General features: G+C 45.7%; 2 protein-coding genes across 2 annotated transcripts in view; one reads left to right on the top strand and one right to left on the bottom strand.

The window, feature by feature from the left end:
* Positions 1 to 10,917, bottom strand: part of RARA (retinoic acid receptor alpha) — a 194,792-nt gene extending 183,875 nt beyond the window's left edge. The window contains exons 1-2 of the mRNA XM_082197309.1: positions 10,758 to 10,917; positions 10,515 to 10,587 (exon numbers count right to left, since the gene is read on the bottom strand). The gene's annotated coding sequence lies outside the window, so the exon portion shown is untranslated. The remainder of the gene's footprint in view (positions 1 to 10,514; positions 10,588 to 10,757) is intronic.
* The window catches only part of GJD3 (gap junction protein delta 3), a 348,483-nt gene that overhangs the window by 200,177 nt on the left and 127,617 nt on the right, over positions 1 to 20,689 (top strand). The gene's annotated exons all lie outside the window — the stretch shown is intronic.

The following is a 20,689-nucleotide window of genomic DNA, read 5'->3' as shown; positions in this document are numbered from 1 at the left end:
GGCTGCTGTGATCCATAGTCCAAAAGAAAGCCTGGATGGGGAATGCTGACCTATAAGCCTTTCTGGGGAATATGCTCGTGAAACCGCACATCCCACACTCCATGCAACGCAACCAGATAGTAATACACACACATACCGATTGTGAGCTGGCATGCAGCCATCCTTCAGTCTTCCTGATGCCGAAGGGAGGAACATCCCTGGGGCTCCTGCAGAGTCCAGAGCCCTCAGAGGTGTCTTCCTCTTCAGAGCTGGGAAGACTGAAAGATGGACGCCTACTCTGCCAGCTCAGAAACTAGCACCTTGTGTTTACCAACGGTGGACCCCAGTGATGCTTAGGAGCGGCAATGTGGGAGAGGCCACCTCTGAGTCAGCCGCTGCTGGTGAACCAGGTGCAGAGGGGATGGGGGTGGCCCACAAGCCTTCAGTATGCAGGCTCTGTCCTATGGAAACAGGAATACAGTGGTAGCTTGGGTTAAGAACTTAATTCGTTCTGGAGGTCCATTCTTAAGCTGAAACTGTTCTTAACCTGAGGTACCACTTTAGTTAATGAGGCCTCCCGCTGCTGCGGCGCGATTTCTGTTCTCATTCTGAAGCAAAGTTCTTAACCTGAGGTGCTATTTCTGGCTTAGTGGAGTCTGTAACCTGAAGAGTCTGTAACCTGAGGTACCACTGTATACAGAAGAGCTAAGAGTCTGGGGAACCTGCTGACATGGCGCCTGGTACCTGTGTACTTCCTATCGGCAGCGCTGAGGGCTTTCGCTTTGGGTCAGCTTTCAGCACTGGTGGATGGCACAGAGGCAGAAGTGGGCAGATTGCCCTTGTACAACAGTAGGCTAGTTGCTGCACACAGTCCCATACTCCCCTCTGTCCAGGCAAGCAAGATACATTTTGGGTGTTCTAGGACATATTCCAGCTAGGCAATAGCACTCAGGAAAAGTGGGAAGGAGGGCTAGCAAGAGGGGAGTTCTGGGGGGAGTCCCAAGGGGCCCCCAGGCATATGAAAGGACACATCAGGGGAAGCGGTGGGTAGATTTTAATTCACTTAGGGCAGAATAAACACACACACACACTGAGGGTAACCCTGGATGCATTCTGTGCCCAATGGCAGCACAAGGCCAACGTACAACTGGCCAACTGCATCAGGCCAATGTCATTTATTTATTTTTTTAATCCGTAAGCCTACCCTCTGCCAAAAGGTCCCCAGGACAGGTTACAAAAAAACAAAAACTCCACCCCCAATTAAAACAAGTTCAAATTATATTGAAATCAAAGAATGAAACTACAAAACAAAGCAATAACCAAAACAAACAAAACAGTAGCAGAGAACAGCAATGCAAGAGGAGGGAAGGTGGCCACTCAGTCTAAGACCTTGCTAAAAGAGGTCAAGTTATCCTAACCTGGATGCTTTGCACTGACTTGCATACCTGCCTACTGGAGTTTTAAGAAAGGTGGTGTAAAATTAATGTGCACGTAGACATGCGAAGGAGAGGTATTTGGATGGTTGACATTGGTTTGGAGTTAAAAAATAATAATCACTGTGGCTGTCTCCCTGCATGTTCTTGGTGCAGGCAAAGGTGGAAAGAAATAGGCTTCAAAGGGGTTCTTGAACTCAGGTCTTAGAGAAAGATGACCCCGACCATAAATCTCACAAATGACTGCAGGTTTTGGGGGGCAGTCAAAGACCCCCTTATTTGGCAAGTGCAGTGGATCCCTGGGACTGCGGGAGCTGCTAAATACAGTGGTACCTCAGGTTACATACGCTTCAGGATACAGACTCCACTAACCCAGAAATAGTGCTTCAGAAATGTTACATGGGGGGAAAAAGAAAAGAAAAAAGAAAAAAAAATACGAGGCACTACACTTCTGTAAAACAAGAAAATCCTGAATAAAATATATATTAAAAATAAAAAAATAAAAAATAAACAGAAGGATATCAGAACCATATTTACTGATCTAAGTAAATAAAGAGAAATAAAAGAGAACCTCAAGGATAGCCTCTCCCCCTATGAACCAACGTGGACCCTGCGATCATCATCTGAGGCCCTTCTTCGTGTGCCGCCTCCACAAGAGGTCCAGAGTGGGCAGGAACACAAGAGCAGACCTTTTTCCTGATGGGTCCATGCTTGTGGAATGCTCTCCCTAGAGAGGCTTGCCTGGCACCTTCAGTAAATATCTTTAGATGCTAGGCAAAAACATTCCTCTTCTCCCAGCTAATTAAGCAACATATAGCCTTCTAAACTGTGGGGAGGGGTATGATTTTTGTTTGGTACTATGTTATGCATTTTTGTGCTTTCATACTGTGAACTACCCTGTGATCCTCGGATGAACGACGGTATAGAAATTTAATAAATGAATAACAAAAATTAAATACTAGTTGAAAAGAAAAAAGAAAAAAAAGAAATAGTGCTTCAGGTTAAGAACTTTGCTTCAGGATGAGAACAGAAATCGTGCTCCGGCGGCGCAGCGGGAGGCCCCATAAGCTAAAGTGGTGCTTCAGGTTAAGAACAGTTTCAGGTTAAGAACGGACCTCCGGAACGAATTAAGTACTTAACCCGAGGTACCACTGTAACGTAAAACATGTACAAAAAGCCCTGCGGAGTCAGGCCAAAGGCCTCTCTAGTCCAGCCTCCTGTTCTCACAGTGGTCTACTAGATGCCTACGGGAGGCTCTCACGCAGAACCTTACTGCAATTACGCTTTCCTAGCAATTGGCATTCAGAGATATGCTGCCTCTGAAAGTGGAGTTAGGACCAAGCCATCATCGCTACTAGCCAATGAGAGCCTTGTCATCCAGGAACTCGTTCCAATCCCCTTTTAAACCCATCCAATTTACATCGTCCCATAGGAGCGAATGCCATGGTTTTAAGTTTGCACAGTGGGGGAAAAGTAGTACTTTCCTTTGTCTTTTCTGAGTCTTCCAACAGGTGGTTACGGATGCCATAAAAGTTGAATTCTTTGAATTCTTCATCAGCCAATTAGTTCAACACTCACGCGATGTTCCAGAGTATTTTTCATTCTCATGTATATTATATCTATTCAAAAAAAGACTGGTTAATGAAGAAATTACATATCTTTCTACTTACGAGTGTTGAACTAATTGGCAGATGAGGAAGTCAACGAAACAGTAGTTGTTATCCGGAAACACTGTTCAGCAGATTTCAGAGTTGGACATCAGAACTGGACATTTGCTGATTATACAAAGCTTCACAGCTTGTTCTCCACTGAGTAAAGTCTGGCACTGTGATTCATTTAAGGACTTTCAGTTTGTTAGTTTTGATGTTTTGAATTATTCCATAAAGTTTTTCATATTGTAATTGTTTCTGGCCATCGTGTTGCTTTTGATATTGCTGACTCATATTTTGCAACACAGGGGTTTGTTTAAATTACAGCTCAAGGCAGCCCTATTCAGAATCTCCAACAGTCAGGGATGATGGGAGTTGTAGTCCACAACATGTGGACGGCCACAGGTCCGCTGCCTCTATGAGAACAGCTGCCCTTCCAGGCTCCCCACTCTCAGACATCCCTATCACTTATGTTTTCTCTATATTCCACTGACAAAAGCAGCCGGGCCTCTTTGCTTCCCCCCATCTTCATGACCCAGATTTGCCGCTAGCAGCTTGTGGCTTCGCAGGATGATGATGACAACACGGAGGAGAAGGAGGAGTAAGAGAGGAAGCTTCTGCCGCTGTCAGCAGAGGGATAAATAAATGCACAGGAGCACTCTCCCAGCCCGCTGAGGCAGGACACAGACACCATCGCACTGTCAAGGGAGAATTCTACGTAGCACAAAAAGCTTGCAAACACACACAGACTTAGTTTTTGCCCATTAACAGCCATTAACACGAGCCGCTGGACCTTGTGTTGTTGTCATCATTATTTACCTGCCTTTCACTCTAAAGTCCAAAGGAAAGTTACAACAATTTAAACACAATATTCAAAACAGTGTAAAGCAACTTTACAATCACATAAATAAGGTGGGCTCCAAAAATATACACTTCGAGGGTCATAAAGCCAGGGTGAAAGAGGTGCATCTTCAGCACTTGCCAAAAGCTGCACGGTGAAGGTGCCAGACACACTGATGTGGAGAGGAAGTCCCACAATTAAAGAGGCTGCCACAGAGAATGCCATAGATTTCATAGGCCACTGGGCAACACCTATCCACAAAACAACAGTTTGGAGCTGGCTGTAGCTAGTCCACTTTGCAAAGGTGGAGGGATTGGGGGGGTGCACAGGTAAGGCCCTCCATGCGCACATGCGGCTGTTAGAATTCCTGCTCCATGATTGCAGTCATGGGATTGTTGTCTATCACATGACGGTATATGTTTTGACTCCACAGAGTGGGAAGTGACGGAGACAGGATGTTTGTGTTACTCTGTTCCATGAAGTGGAACTATTGTCCTTTGTTCTTTTTCTCTTTGCTGTCTGATGATAGAGAGGGAGCCACGTTGCAGTGCTCCCTGTGTGTTTATATGTAAATAAAGCAGATTAGCCAAAATACTGAGTTGCTGAGGTCTGTCACACAAGCTGTGAAGACTCTGTGGATCCCTAAGTGTACCGATGTCTGTTGGCATCGGTCGCTGTGATGTTCGGGCTGAAGAAAGCTTTTGAAGCTCCCAGACGATCCCAGTCAGGCATGTGTCTCTACCAGGGTCCTACTCGAGTGTAGGATGAGCTCCTGACAGCAGCAACCACCACAATACAGATATGCTGGGAAGTGGTATCACAAACTTGCTGTTTGTGTAAGCTGATGAAGCCACAGGTCATTTGGCAGAATGAAAAAACAGGGTCAAAAGAGGCCACCACTCACAGTTCTGGCTTTCTGTAGAGTGCCTTCACAAACACACAGACAACTGTGATTAGTCAAGCATCAAATACTTAAAAAAAACCCACAACCTATATCCTGCCTCCTTTCCAGGGAACTCAAGATGGCTGGCAAGTCAAAGCACCAAAAACAATATTTCAAATGTGAAGCAATTTACAAGTGACACCCAGTTATATTAAAAATCAAAAGCATCCACACTAATAATTCAAACACAACCAAGCACACACACACACAAAATAATAATTGAAAGGTCTTTTCCAGCAAACATGTCTTCACCAGCCACCCAAAACCACATAGTGACGAAGCCTGACACACCTTGCTTGGCAAGGCAAAGCTATGAGAAATCCAGTGATTTTTCATGTAGAAGTGAATCAGTGCGCTTCCAGGTTGCTACTTCCAGGTCGGATTCCAGCAAATTCGGGTTGAGCAATTAAAGCTGATTTGGCATCCTTGCGCAACAAGCCCACTCTCACTCCCCCGCAAAGAAATCCCCAACCTTCCTTTTTCTGCAATATGTCAAGTGATGGGAAAACTGCACTGGAAAGTGTGAGATAATTGCTTAACCGCCCCGGAGGTTCAATAAATAGCCAATGCTGTCTAGCCTTCCCGCCAAACTTTATGCAAACGAACCGGGTTGACTGCTCAATAAACAGATCGCCTAGAAGTGACCTATGTTTAAAGAGTGGAAGTTGGAGGAGCTGCGATTCGTAGTTTCTCCCCACCTCTCCAAGCAGCCATTACCATCTCCCCCATCCCCACAACCAAGACACCAAATACGATAGAAGCAGGGGGTAAGAAAAAGATGGAGGCTTTTGATCATAACAATTTAGGGAAAAGACACACACCAGATGTTCTGATCAGAACCACAAGCTCATGTCACTATTCCAGGTTTATCTACACGTCACAGAGGCAGAGCATCATAACACAGACTTCAGCAGACATTGCAAAAAATTATGGAAAGATAGGTGAAGCCAAGAGCCAACCCTCAACATCCCCGTTCAACCAACACCCCCCACCCCAAACAGCTGAAGTTTTTCAGTAATGTATTCTCAGCTACTGACTTTCTTTCTTCCCCCCAAAAAACTATCTGCCCTTAACATCTAGGCATGATGTTCCTGCACATGGAATCTCCATTTAGCTGCCATAGCAAATAGCCACTGATACAATTTTATATTATCCTTTAGAAAGGGCATCTTAAGCAGGGGCCTTCACTATCTCTCATGGTAGTTGTTGATAAGAATATAAGTTACAGAAAGAAAAAACTTCACTTTAGCAATACTGGGGGGAAACAACAGCTTCATTGGGTGACCTTGAATTCTTGAATTACGAGGGAGAGAAAATTGATCCATTTACTATAATTTGCATACGCTTACCCAATAACACTGCTTTCTGTATAGCTCACAAACCTAGAAGTATAAAATAATATGGAAATACATAGTAAAATAATCATATCATAAAATTGCTCGCAGAATTTAAAATAAATAAATAAATTCAGAAGAGAGAATAAAACCAGGTCAAAGAAAATTCTATACAGCACATAAACAGTGGTTCAAAACAGTAAAATCATAGCTGACTGTGTTTGATTAAGTAGGACCTGGGAGAATAAAGGGCGGGGGGAGTCTGGCACCAGAATGTTTTGATATTTTACATAACAGCAAACTACAAAATATTACAATCATGGACTTTGGTTTATAGTAGCTGTTATAAGCCACAAATGTCAGATGACATTTCCTAGAGCACGCAAGATCTGAATTGAAGAAGGATTCACATTACTACATTTTTGTAATATTTTCAAAGCCAGAGAAGAGGTGCCACCACGGAAAAGGCCCTCTTTCCTTTGTAGCCACCCATCTCATTTTACTTACTGAAGGACCCAGTGCAAGGCCTCTCCCTCTTTCTTTCTTTTTTCTCTCTCCCTCATATTCCATCTTGTTCTCCCTTTATATTATTTGCTGTTGCCTCTCCCTAACCCCAGAACTCCAAAAGTCCCAAATTATTTAGTCATTCCTGGATAGGAAGGACTGACAAAACCCGGGACCAGGAGGAAGAGACGTTGGATGAAGATTGGAAGAAAGTTTTTTTAAAAAAATTATTTAGGATTGTTTTGTAAAATTAATGAGTATTAGAAAAATGTTGGAACGAAATTATTTGGCTTTAGCAGAAATGTTAAAAAGAACTATGCAAGAATATGTTATGGTTATGAGAAATTGGTATAAATAAGATTTAAGTTTTGAGTTTTAGGGTTTTTTATAGTAAGATAAGGTTAAAATAGATTAAGGTAATTTAATGACAGAATATTATGAAAAATGGGAAGGATTTGCTGTGATAATTAATAACTAGAATACAAAAAAGGGAGGTGTGAGGAGGTCGATGAAATAAGGTAATGACAATTAAGGATTTGAGAATATTGGATCTGTTTTTAAATTTTTGTGGTTTACTTTTGTTTTTTGATTTTGATGTATTATGTGTTTTGGTTTTGCTTTTTGATTTTGATTTTTATCGATTTGTATTGTTTGATTGTTGTTTGTTTTCCCCTTGTTTTTTTTTCTTTGTCTTTTTGTTTTTTCTGTAATTTTAAAATGCTTAATAAATATCATTTAAAAAAAACAAAACAAATTATTTAGTCATTCCTATAGCAGCCTGGTTCCTTCTAGATGCATTAGAATACAATTTCCATCAACCCCAACCAGCACTACCAGAGAATAACCGCTATGGTGTTCTTTTATTTTGCTGAAAGCCGCCCAGTGTGGCTGGGGCAACCCAGATGGGTGGAATAACAATAATAACAACAATTCTCTACAAGCTTTTATTGACTCCTGGGGATTGTTTTGATTTTTCTTTCCTGCTAGGAAGACCCTAGTACAAATTTGTGAGTTTGTCTGAGAAACATCACAAATAAGAAGGCGCTAGTTTTTTGGGGGGGTGTATGTGGGGGGCAGAGTATGAAGCCAGGGTGTGTGGGTGGAAATTGGAGTACACTGAGCACAAACCAGGCCATTGTATAAGTCAGCACTTCTTGCAGACGTTGTGTGTCTCGCCTCCCCATCTCACGAGGCTGAGTCATCTACACAAATCACTTTTATTGTGCAATGTGCTTAAGCACCTCTATCTTGGGTCGCCTTGCAAAATCCCTACAAAGAGTGGGGCATAACTAATCGGGCATTTCGCAGATGAGGTAACTGGAGCCAAGCCATTTTGCTGCCTGAGGCAAAGGTAAAGGTGGCAGCACCACTCCCCCCCCCCCAATATCTATATACAGAAGCCAACTCAACTAGCAGCTCAATCTTCTAACACTGGCAATGGGGACCACCCCTAAGGGAAGCAGGCTAGTTTAGCGGGGTGCGGCACAATAGCGCTTTCCTACAACCCCTCGGTGCTGCTCTCTGCCCCCACAATATCTGCCACCTGAGCCAGCTACCTCATTCTGTCTAATGGCAGGGCTGGCCCCGACTGAGACCAGCAGAGGGGACTTGCCCAATGGCATCAGCAATCTATGATGAGAAATGGATTTGAACCCACACATCTGTTCAACACAGCCAAGAAAAATACGCAGGCCTCCATCTGTACTACACATTTAAAGCAGCGTGATACAATTTTAAGCAGTCATGGATCTTCTCCAGCCCCCCCCAGCCCCCCAAAAAAGAATATTAGGAACTGTAGTTTGTTAAGCTATCTGAAAGATGAAAGGAGACTGTTGTTCCCCAAAGTTTCCAAAGTGGTTTTAATAGCCAATCCCTCTTCCCAGGGAACTCTGGGAATTGTAGCTCCGTGAGGGGAATAGGGGTCTCCTAACCACTCTCAGCTCCCTTAAGTTTCTCTGGGAGAAGATCCACAACTGTTTAAATTGGTATGATACTGTTTTAAAACATATAGGGCAAATGGGGCCCGAGCATAGCTGTCAACTTTTCCCTTTTCTTGCGAGGAATCCTATTCGGAATAAGGGAAATTCCCTTAAAAAAAGGAAAACGTTGACAGCTATGGGCCCGAGGGAGGCCTAAGCAGCTAAGGAGTTGATCATGGGAGCTTGATCAACAGCTACTAACTTGCCGTGTGGGACACTGGCCTCAAGCTCCCCATCTGAAATGGGGCAACTAATCTGTCACCCTACAGACATGGTTGAACTGCAACTGCCATCAACCCTGGCCATGCTAGCTAGGACTCATGGGAGCTGTAGTTCAGCAACACCTAGATGGCTACAGGCTAGCCACTCGTATGATTTTTTTTTTTTTAATGTACATCTTTTCCAGTGTTAGAAATTTGAGATATGAAAGCTTGCAGCTAAATTGCACCTTAAACCTGGGTTATGGGAGCAACAACAGAATGTCTAGGCACGCTTTCTTAATAGCAAGAATACAAAGCTGAAAATGAACGAACCAAAACAACAACAAACCTATGGTTACATGAAACATACTCAATAAACACACAAGACGTAACCGGCTGTACTTTTGAATAAATAAGGTATACTGTTCATTGTATCAAATTGTAGATTTCAACAGAAATCTCATAAAGTTCAACGAAAAAAGCAGAAGACCCAGTGGATCAGTTCATTCTCTAGTCAGTTCATGGCATAAGGTCCATAAATGTATAAGTGTCTATTCCACCTGTCTGTTAATAAGATCCACTATCCTGTAATATTACAGGATAGTGGATCTTATTGCATAGTAGTGGTTGCAATATTACATATGAGCCTGTTCTACTGATGAAGCCTAGGATGGCAAAACAAGGCTAATATTCCGGAAATCCTTGTCTTAGACTCTGTGAAAGGATTCTGTGGAACTGTAATAACCCTTCATGTGGATTATTGGACTCTATGAACAGACAGGTGGAATAGACACTTATACATGTATGGACCTTATGCATGAACTGACTAGAGAATGAACTGATCCACTGGGCTTTCTGCTTTTTTCGTTGAACTTTATGAGACTTCTGTTGAAATCTACAATTTGATCCAATGAATAGTATACCTTATTTATTCAAAAGTACAGCCGGTTACATTACTGAAAATGAATGAACTGCAGCTAAAATATGATGTTCATTTTTCACACAGTCTAGTCCTTCCCCTGCCCACCCCCCCCTAATATTCTTAAGAGGGCCTCTTCTCCAATCTTCAGAGAGTAGCTGGAAGTGGGGAGGCAGAAAAAGGTCCTCCTTTCCTTCCATTCTGCAGTTTTAATCTGAAATTTTAGGTGCAATACTGCGCTCAGAGCTCAGAAACTGCTTGCGCTAATGAAATTCCACGTCGCAAAATGCGTCTGAACAATGGGAGTTTCGAACACCGATCTTGCCATATCTCTCAAGTGTGCGCATGAGGTTACTACCCCCAGTCTGTTGAAAGACCCTGAGCTGCCCCAAGGCACCATGAATGGATGAGCGGCATTTGAACCCAGCTCTAAGGTCAACTCTCCACCATAACGCCACCAGCCTAGACACTTGTTTTTCTCAGCACCAACCGTAGGACAAACTATAGATGCTAAGCAAAGTTCTCAACACCAAACACACCTGAGTTCCCAGGAGGGGAATTCCCCCCCCCAAAAAATTATCCCAACTAAACCGAGGATGATCTGGATTCCCCGCTGAAAGGGGATTCCATGGCTGAATTTAAAGGGGAGCACTTTGCGAGCTGAGGGGGGAGGCGGAGGAAGAAGAGAGGGAATTGGTGCAAAAGTGGAGCAGTCACAGATTCAGCTACTCACCTCCCGTGCACAACTTTTAAGTAGGAAGAGGTCTCCGCATGGCCAGCATCTGCGGACTGGGGGGCTGTGGAATCTAATATCAGACAAGAGGAAGAAAAGGGGGGAGCAAGGTTTAAAACATTTTATTTTTAAATGGCAAAGCATTCTCTTTGTACCTTTAATGCAGCGAGGGATATATTCTTTTAGCGGGGAGGGTTGGCATGTGAGGGGAGCGAGGGACAGAGAGCTGAGCTTTCTTTTTACCTTGTCCAGGTCCAGGGGGGCTGCCGAGGGAGCCGGGTCTCCTCAGGTCCTGGGGGAAGCCCTCCTTCGGTGGCGGGCAGGATTCCCCCTCCGTCTCGCTCAGCGCATGGACTGTCTGCACACGCTGCAAGGCGAAGTCCGCTCCCACTGGGTCCTAACACCCTCCTTCCCCCTCGCCCAGGCCCCTCTGCGCTCCCCACAGCTGCTGCGACGACGCCGCGCCGGGTTTGTTTGGAAACTTCCAATTCGGCGCCAAAGGTCGCTCGGGAAGAGACGCGGCGGGGCAGGGCGAGGGCGAGTCCAAAGTTCGCGGCCACAAGCCGGAGTCGGAAATCGATAGGAGGTGCTGCTGCTGCTGCTGCAACCGATTTTGCAGGCTTTGCTTCGGAGGCAAGCGGCGTTTCCTCTGGGCGGGATCCACCTCGGAAGGGCCGCCGCTGCTGCTCCGCGCATTATTCGCCCCTCGGAGCGAATCCGAAGGCTTCCTTGCTTATTCAATTGCGTGTGGACGCCGCCTTTCCTCCAGGGGGCTCGAGGCGGCGCACATAGTTCTTTTGCTCCCCATTTTACCTGCACAACAACCCCCGTGAAATAAGTTAGGCTGAGAGTTGAGTGGCCGCCCCCAAGGTCGCCCAGGGAGCTTCATTGGCTGAGTGGGGATTTGAACCCAGATCTCACAGGTGGAGTAACGGGGGGCGGAGCTCACAAATTCGAAGCAAAGCACTATTTCAGCATTTATTGGTTGTCTCCAATGGTTTAAAAACTTTTTAAAAATGAAATTCATATTGGCATGATGGTTATAATAAAAAAACCCCAACAACAATAGCAATATATTTGTACCCTGCCCATCTACCCGGGTCGTCCTAGCCACTCTGCACAGCTTCCAGCATACATAAAAACAGAATTAAACATTAAAAGCTTCCCTAAACAGGGCTGCCTTCAGGTGTCTTCTGAAGGTTGTATAGTTACTTATCTCTTTGGCACCTGATGGGAGGGCGCTCTATAGGGTGGGCACCACCATCAAGAAGGCCCTCTGCCTGGTTTCCTGTAGTATACTGGTACCTCACGTTAAGTACTTAGTTCGTTCCGGAGGTCCGTACTCAACCTGAAACTGTTAACATGAAATACCACTTTAGCTAATGGGGCCTCCTGCTGCCGCCGCACCGCAGGAGCACAATTTCTGTTCTTATCCTGAAGCAAAGTTCTTAACCCGAGGTACTATTTCTGGGTTAGCGGAGTCTGTAACCTGAAGTGTCTGTAACCCGAGGTACCACTGTAGTAGTAATAATAGTAATAGTAATAATAATAATAAATTAAATTTAGCACTGTCAGTGGAAAGCTATTGCAAATGGGGCCCTGCCCCACCATTATAGTCTAATATGGCAAATGGGGCACTGCTCCACAGGCCTCAGCCAGCCTTCGCCTGCCTGCCTTCTGATTTTCAGGGCTTGGTTCTGCCTGCCAGCTTCCTCCCAGTTTTGCTCTCAGAGGAAAATGGAGGAGAAAATTATCGGAAGAGAATGGAGGCAGAAGCATACTTAGTGGGCTGCCCTTGGCCCTGCAAGTCTCAATGAGTGCCAGCCCTCCACTGCCCCATACCCATTTAAAACATATGGATTAGTCAATGTGAGATTTAACTTAAATTTGATAAATTTACATACAAGGAAGAACAGCAGTTTTGAAGAAAACACACACTTTCTTTGCCCTAAGGTGCATGCAGGAGTCACTGGGACCATCATCTTAAGCCGTGTACACACTTTTATCTCCAAAGCACATTCTCCTCAAAAGAATTCGGGGCACTGTCGTTTGTTAGGGGTTGCTGGGATTTCTAATTGGCCCCGTCTGCAGAGCAGAGCAGCATTGTACCACCTGAAGCAGTCGTGACTTTTCCCCCAGGTGCTGAGATTTGTTCGGAGACTCCTTGTCACAGGAGCATCAGTAATCACACAGTTCAAAGGAGGAGTTTACTCTTTTATTAGGGGGGGGGACTCATTCTCTGGAGGGTTGGTTGAGTGTCAGGCCTAATAAGCAGAGAAGCTTATTCCTGGTGGTCTTCCTCTGTGAAAATCACTTGCTGAACTTGCCAGTCCCCACCTCCTCACCAGGGCTTTTCCCAACCAATTGGAGAATGGACCTGCGTACAGCCAACCTCTCCTTTGCCCTCCCTTCACCCTGGGAGACAAGGGTAAAGGGGAGCTTGTTGCAGCAGGAGAGACACACCCAAGATATTTCACCAGCCTGACTCTTGGTCTCCCTCATCCCACTCTTCTGCCACAAACTCTCCCCTCTCATTAAGCCCGGTCACCTCCTCAGCTTCTGACACTTCCTCCTCTTCTCCCTCTGACCGCCCCATCGTTGTCCCACCCCAGCTCCCTGGACTCTGAGCCCCCTCTTCCCTTGGTGGTTCCCCAACTGGTTCCTCCCACCATTCCTCTGTGTCCAGGCAGTCCATGACACAGACCTACAGTTCCCAGAATTCCCTGGGAAGAGGTACTGAGTGTGAATCGCCACAACATCTACAGTGGTACCTCGGGTTACATACGCTTCAGGTTACAGACTCCGCTAACCCAGAAATAGTACCTCGGGTTAAGAACTTTACCTCAGGATGAGAACAGAAATCGTGCTTTGGCAGCGCAGTGGCAGCAGGAGGCCCCATTAGCTAAAGTGGTACCTCAGGTTAAGAACAGTTTCAGGTTAAGAACGGACATCCAGAATGAATTAAGTTCTTAACCCAAGGTACCACTGTATAAACATTATTTGGGAACGCCAAAATCAAGAGCAGAAGCAGTTAAGTGCAGTGGTGCCCGGTGCCCATTGGGACTGGAAGGTGGGTAGCTCGGGCAATAGGTGGAGCCCAGGCTAACAGAAGGCAGAGCAAACTCATTCCAGTTTCGCCCCTGCTGAATTCTACACTGAAACAGAGGAGGAGGAAGCCGACAGGATCACCCCTTTGGACTCGTCTTAATTAAGAATCCTGTCCCACCTTGTGTTGCCTGGGGGGGGGCAGTTTGTCCCCTTTTCTAGCACCCCTGTTCACCGGTGGTGGGGAAATTGGGGGGGCCACGTTGAAGGAAAATCACAATTCATCTTTTTGAGGGAAGGGCTGTGTTGGAGAACACTTGCTGTGCATGCAGAAGGGCTCAGGTTCAATCTCCAGGTACGGCGGGAATGTCCCTTGCCTGAAACCCCAGCCTTCTGCCGCCTGTTTGTGTAGGTAATATTAAGCTAGCTGGACCAAAGGTCTGACACGGTATAAGGCAACTTCCTACATCTCTAAGTTCAAACTAGAAAACAATTGTTTTAAGTGCTTCTTTACCAGAGTTCACTGCAGCCCTATTAACTTCGTATTTCGCGAGCTGGGAGCTTGAGCTACGGCGGCTGGTTCTGCGCACTTCTGTATTTTAACTTAGCACATAACTTAGAACTGGTTCACACATGCATGTATATCATTCTGTTACAGTTAACAATATACTGAGGTTTACACAAGTCCGTGTCCAATTTGTCTTTTCGTAATACAGTATACTCTTTTAAAAACCCTGCAATATTGGTCAGCTTTACCGTCCTATTTCACATGGAGTGGGGGCCTAAGAAAGAGCACAAGTTGCCTAAGGCAAACTGGTGTTTTATGCTGTTGTCAGTTTTATTGCATTTTAAAGTAGCTTTTGTTCTACTTTTTTCTGTGTTTACATGAGACAGTTGGGAGGGGCGTGTGACGGTTTTTAGGGCTGCAAAGCAGCAGAGAAATAATGTTACAAACAAAGGGAGTTTATCAGTGCATCTTAAGAAGTGTGCATGCACACGAAAGCTCATGCCAATAACAAACTTAGTTGGTCCCTAAGGTGCTACTGGAAGGAATTTTTTATTATTATTTTGTTTTGACTACGGCAGACCAACACGGCTACCTACCTGTAAAAGGAGTTTATGACAGAGATTTAAGTAAGAGGGGGGCTGTTTAGGGGGGGGGACCAAGCTCTTGGTTGCTTAGTCACTACACAAAATCTCAGCAACTTGGACTACTTGCCCCTTAAATAATACCGGCCTCGGCTCAGTATACCTGAAGGAGCATCTCCACCCCATCGTTCAGCCCCGAGGGCCTTCTCTCACTGCAAGAAGTGAAGTTACAGGGAACCAGGCAGAGGGCCTTCTCAGTAGTGGCGCCCGCCCTGTGGAACGCCCTCCCATCAGATGCCAAGGAAATAGAAAACTACCTGACGTTTAGAAGACATCTGAAGACAGCCCTCTTTAGGGAAGTTTTTAATGACTGATGTTTTAATGTATTTTTAACCTTTTTTTGGAAGCCACCCAGAGTGGCTGGGGAAGCCCAGTCAGATGGGCAGGGTATACATAAAATTATTATTATTATTAACAACACCCTTTGGGTGAGAAATGCTGCATTCACTGCAATATGGAAGTTCCCTCTGGGACAGCTCCTTTTGCCCATGGGGTTCCCACTTCTTGCTGCAGACGTCAAGCAACAAAGGTGCACATGGGAAAATACTCTTTTGTCTACCCTGTTTTGCGAAACGGATGAAGCGTGAGATGATGGTTGTCTATTAAAGCTCCAGCTGTAGAACTTTCTGCATTTTGCGCCTTGTCCTTTCCGGCTCCGGCATCTTCAGTGCATCAACTTTCCATTGTATCTTGTTCTATGCACAGCTCCACCTATATTATTAGATTAGCCCTCTAGGACTGTTGCAAATTCCATAGTTGCTCAGCACATTCTTCATCGGGCAAAACAGGGGCTTAATTATGAATCACTTTATGCAGGGCTCCATTGATTATTGAGAATCCTGGGGCTTTCCCTCCCAAGTTTCATTCTTCATATGATCTCACAGCAGTGGCTTTCCTACTGTATTCCGGTGAAACCTGAGAGTTCCTCTGAAACTCCTCAACGAGAAAAATCTTGGTTACTTTAGGAACATAGGAATCTCTCTTGTTCTAAGTCAGTCCATTAGTCCATTCAGCTTAGTACTGACAACACAAACTGGTAGCAAGTCTCCAGGGTCTTTTGCTGCTGTTGTTTCAGTCAAGAGACCCTCGGAGCCCTACCTGGAGATACCAGGGGTCAAACCTGCAAAGTTGATGCTCTACGGCTGAGCTACAACCCTTCCCCAACTCATCTCTGGCTCCAGTTCACAGTCATAGAAGTGGGGCTTGCTCTAGAGGCGGTTGCTTGCTTCATGTGAGACAATGAGGAGACCAAACGAGCCTGAACTATGCTTCATCCGAGTTGATGCTGTGTCTGTCCTCTGCATGCATCCAGAATCTTTGCAATGTGCAGATTCCTCCGCAGCAGGTGCAGGAAGCTTGAAGCTAGATCCATGCAAACCTGGTTCCCCCCACTCTGGATAGATTTCCCCAGGGAATTAAAATAGCTGGTACAGCTTATGTCGAACCAACCCAGGATATATTCTCATGCAGGGCAAATGCAACAATTATCCAAATTTTTGTTAACGGGGCAGTTGAAATTATTAGGAAGGCCGGGCACTTTCCCAATTAAGATCTAGGATTCAGAGAAATATTACTGGGGTGAGACAGGAAGGCAGAGGTTTACATCAGTGAAATGAAGCAAAGAAGATAATACTGGTGCAGTGGTTGGAGCGCAGGACTAGGACCTGGGTAACCAGGGCTCAAATCAGCACTCCCAGGGTGAGCTTGGGACCAGTCACTCATCTCTCAGCCTAACCTACCTCACAGGGTAGTTGAAAGGATAAAATGGGGGGGGCGACCATGTGTGCTACCTTGAGCTCTGGAGGAAAGGAAGGCTATATGTGTAGAAATAATGGAAGTGGGTGGGTTATGGGGGGGGGGGGGCTATCTCTCACTACCAAAACGCGTGTGACAATTTACTGAAATGTATTAGTAGCAAGTTCAGGAATTAACTTTTGGAATTTACTGCCACAGGATATAATTCTATGTCTATGAATATCCCTTCAACTAGTTTGGTACAGTGGGTTGATATGAAAATATTCCAGTTGTGGAAGAGTCCTCTCTATATCCGTTTTCTCTTCCTTTCCTCCATTCTTTCTCCTTCCTTTCATCTCTCTCCCAGCCCAAACTGGAGTGCAAGCTCCATGAAATGGGACCATTTTCATTTCCCCCTTTCGTTTATTGTGCAAAGCAACGCATGCAACCATGTTGGCAACGTTATAGAAAAGAATGCCAAGACGAGAAAAGTTCCTTCAGGGTCAGAACTTCACATCAACGTACCTCTGGTCAAGCCGTCGGGGGGGGCCTCGTGTATCACGCTCCGATCTCCGCACGATTGCGCTGAAGGTCCAGCGTGGATCCAGTTCAGGGACTGAAGGTCTTGCAGCAATTGGACACAGATGCAAGAAAAAACAACCACCAAGAGCCCCATGCAACCACACCCTCGGCACTTCTTGTTAAAGGAAGGATTCAGCCCGTTCTCCCCCTCTGGGCTTTTAGTAATCAGATTCAGCTCTTTTCTTTTTTTAATGTCTGGCAGATGGAAGGATTATTTTTTCTAAAAAAGGTTGTTGTTTTTTTTCGCGTTTGAACTCTGACTTGAAATGAGGTGAGAGAGTTTGAGTTTGGTATCTCTGGGGGGAAAAGATCACATTGCTCCTCTCCCTTAACGCACCCCCCCCCCCGAGGTATTCCCGACATCTCCCTTACGTTGGCTCAGAATTAACTTCTGGATTAAATTCATCATGCGGGATTTCAACTGGCAAGTTTTAATTAGCAACAACAACAATAATAATAATAAAGGAGAGAGTGGTAGGGCCCCCGATTTGTGCAGAAGCCACCTTCTGAATCCCAGGTGTGTGAGGAGAGCTCTGGGCACCGCAGTGAGAGAAAGGCTAGGTGACAGAGCAACCTGGACCTTGGCAGGAGGCGGAAGGATGGGTGAAGCTGACATCATCCCATCCAATTTCTACCGCTTCTCTTTGCCTGCCCACCTCAGCTCTTCTCCTGCCTGTAACAGCTGGAATTAAGGCATCCCTAAATCCTCTTCCCTCTCCCACCAGGGCACATAGTGATAAAAGAGAAAGAGATAGTAGTCAAGGGACGTTCTGTGTCCAACTAGGAGTGCAATAATCTGGAGACAAATAAAATGCATGGGACCAGCAGCTCTTAAAATAGGCACACATTACTCCGCAACCCCTGCTCCCATCAGGCACAGTGACCAATATGCCATACTCACTTGCCCAGACTCTCATCCCAGGTTTCCTCAAATGATACCTCCGGTGCCACACCCAGGGGAGAAACAAGGCTGATCAGTCTCTCACCCTATAATAATAATTTATTATTTGTACCCCGCCCACCTGGCTGGGTTTCCCCAGCTACTCTGGGCGGCTTCCAACAAAGATTAAAAATACCCTAGATTTCCCTTCCTGCTCGTCTCTTACCCTGGAGCCATTACTCTCACCCTCTTATAAATAGGCGGCTTACAAATCCCAGAATAAAAACAGCACACGCCTTTTGCCAGCAGCAGAGTGTAAGGCTCTATAGTGCAGGGGTAACCAATACACTGTCCTCCAGATGTTCCTGAACTCCAATTCCCATCAGCCCCTGACCAACATGGGAGTTGCAGTCCCAACTACAACAGGAAGGCACCAAGTTGGCCATCACAGATACACAGATGATATAAAGCAAGCCTTAAGATACAGAACACCCCCCCAAAAAAAAAAATCAGTGGATTCAAAATTACAGGTAACACCCTCCCCCATTTACGAGTGCTCAATATGTGCGTGATTGCACACACGTGCATCGCACCAAACACGGAAGTGACCCCAAAACATCATGGAACAGGGCAGAACCAGGTGTTTGCAGGCTTTTCCAATAGTGTTTTTCGAATATACACAATTTCACTGACGTGCATGGTACCTAGGAATGTAACTCTCACTTAAGTGGGAAGGTTGCCTGTGCAAAATTTGTAAGTCGTGGGCAGGTGGAGGAAGGGGGAAAGGTATTCACTGGGTGCTAAAAAGACTACAACTGTAATGCCTAGCACGTCTCTCTTTGGGGAGCGTGCACCACAGACTTGCCAAACCTTGGCTCCACCAGCTGTTTTGACCTACAACTCCCATCAGTCTAGCTGGTCTAGCCCATAGCCTGGGCTGAAGGGAGTTGCAGTGCAATATTGGGAAGGCAGCAAGCTGGGGAAGGCTGGCTAACCATAACCAGGGTGCCACCACTGAGGAGGACCTTTCCTCGGGAGACCTCACATGGTGGAGATGGAAGGGCCACTGATTTCAGGGTCCGAGTATATACAAGAGGGAAGTGATGCTTCAGGTAACCTGTTTTCAAACTCTCTAGTACACTGGAGACCGAGACCAACACTTTGAATCAGGAGTGGAAGCCAACGCAGATGCTAATGGCCTAATATGATCAAATCACCCAGAGCCCATTAAACAGTCTTGCTATTCTGGACAAACAGCAGCTTTCAAAGGCAGCCTGACAAGTAACACATTGCAGTCAAGTGACCACAGTATGGATCACCCAAGCAGGGCTGTATCCAGCAGGTACAATTCATCAGCGACTCCAATATATCCCGTAATGGTGAACACCTAAAGCACTGATTAGCTGCCCTTTAACCTCCTTGTCCTACTCACAGGAAGGGTGATAAATGATAAGGCAGCATCTCTCCCTTTTTCCAAATCTTCACGCATGCCTTTTGAGTAGGCTGCAGAATCTCATGTAAATTATTGAGTTGGGAGCAAATAATTGGGCGATGGGCATTTATTCTGGATTAAGGCAGAGCAGGAGGGCTTGACCTCACATGAACAACGCAGCGCACACCAGCAGCAGCTGTAAACCAAGGTAGGAGGAATTCAGAGCAACCTCATTTCTGTCTGCTACCTTCTGACAAGGGGGACACGGAGTCGCTCCAAACTTTACACTTGGATTGCCGAGGCTACGGCCAGAGGCATGTCTGAGCCCCGGATTTCTTTTTCGCTGCTTCATTATCGGGAAGACGGGCCTGAGAAGACCAACGGCCCGCTCATTAGAAACTGCTGATGAGGCTGTTCTTGAGGCTGTGTGGGAACCGGCTGAGAGATCAAAGCAAGCTGATGTGATTCAGAACCCAATTAAGGGCTTTGGATGCGGGGAGTGGGGGGGGGGAGGAGAGAGAGAGAGAGAGAGAGAGAGAGAGAGAGAGAGAGAGATATGAAGATCCCACTTGCTACCTTGTTCCCAGAAAACAAGCAGAAAGTGGACAGAAGCAAAACCACCCCGTCCAGGGTTTGTGGGGAAGACCTGCTTAGGTTTATACTGCAATTAATTTTCCAGGGAGATTTCTGTCCCTTGATGTGGGCAGACACGCTGCAACAGAGTTGGGAGTTTCAATGTTTTCCATGAAAAGTTAATCAAACGTATGGTGAATTTATGCAAATGCCTTGAGAGTAAAAAGCCAAGCACAAAAGAATTTCAGATTCTCCTCTAAGTGACATTTTTCTTTCCCCATATTTATTTGTCTAATTAATTGATATAGCTGCTCCATAGCAGAAGTACTTAGGAAGCCATTGCGGTATAGTGGTGTCAGACTAGGACCTGGGAGATCAGGGTTCAAATCCCCACTGAAGTCATGAAGCTCACTGGTTGACCTTGGGCCAATCACTGCCTCTTAGCTTAACCTCAAAGGGTCGTTGTAGGATTAACTGAGGAGGGTATGTGTGTGTGAACCATGCATGCTTTGGAGAAAAAGGTGGGATATAAATGCAACGAAGAAGCTCCCCTGCTTACCTGCTTAAAAATGCTGAAGAGGCTAGCCAGATGGAGATGTCAGTCGCCAGCCTGGCAACCAGAGGCGGTCACAGTTGGACCCGCACCAGTTGCAAAATGAGCCTGGCTAATTTCAAACACTGGCCATGTGTTAAAGTATCTTGCAGAAAAACACTCCCCCACCCCACAGCATAAACATTTGAACATGTCCTGAGAAGTCACTAGAAAATTAAGTCTCTCCC

The sequence above is a fragment of the Podarcis vaucheri genome (genome assembly GCF_965113315.1).
Source record: "Podarcis vaucheri genome assembly, chromosome: 13".
NCBI lineage: Eukaryota > Metazoa > Chordata > Lepidosauria > Squamata > Lacertidae > Podarcis > Podarcis vaucheri.
Note: the sequence above shows the minus strand (reverse complement) of the source record. Positions and strands in the feature narration are given on the sequence as shown.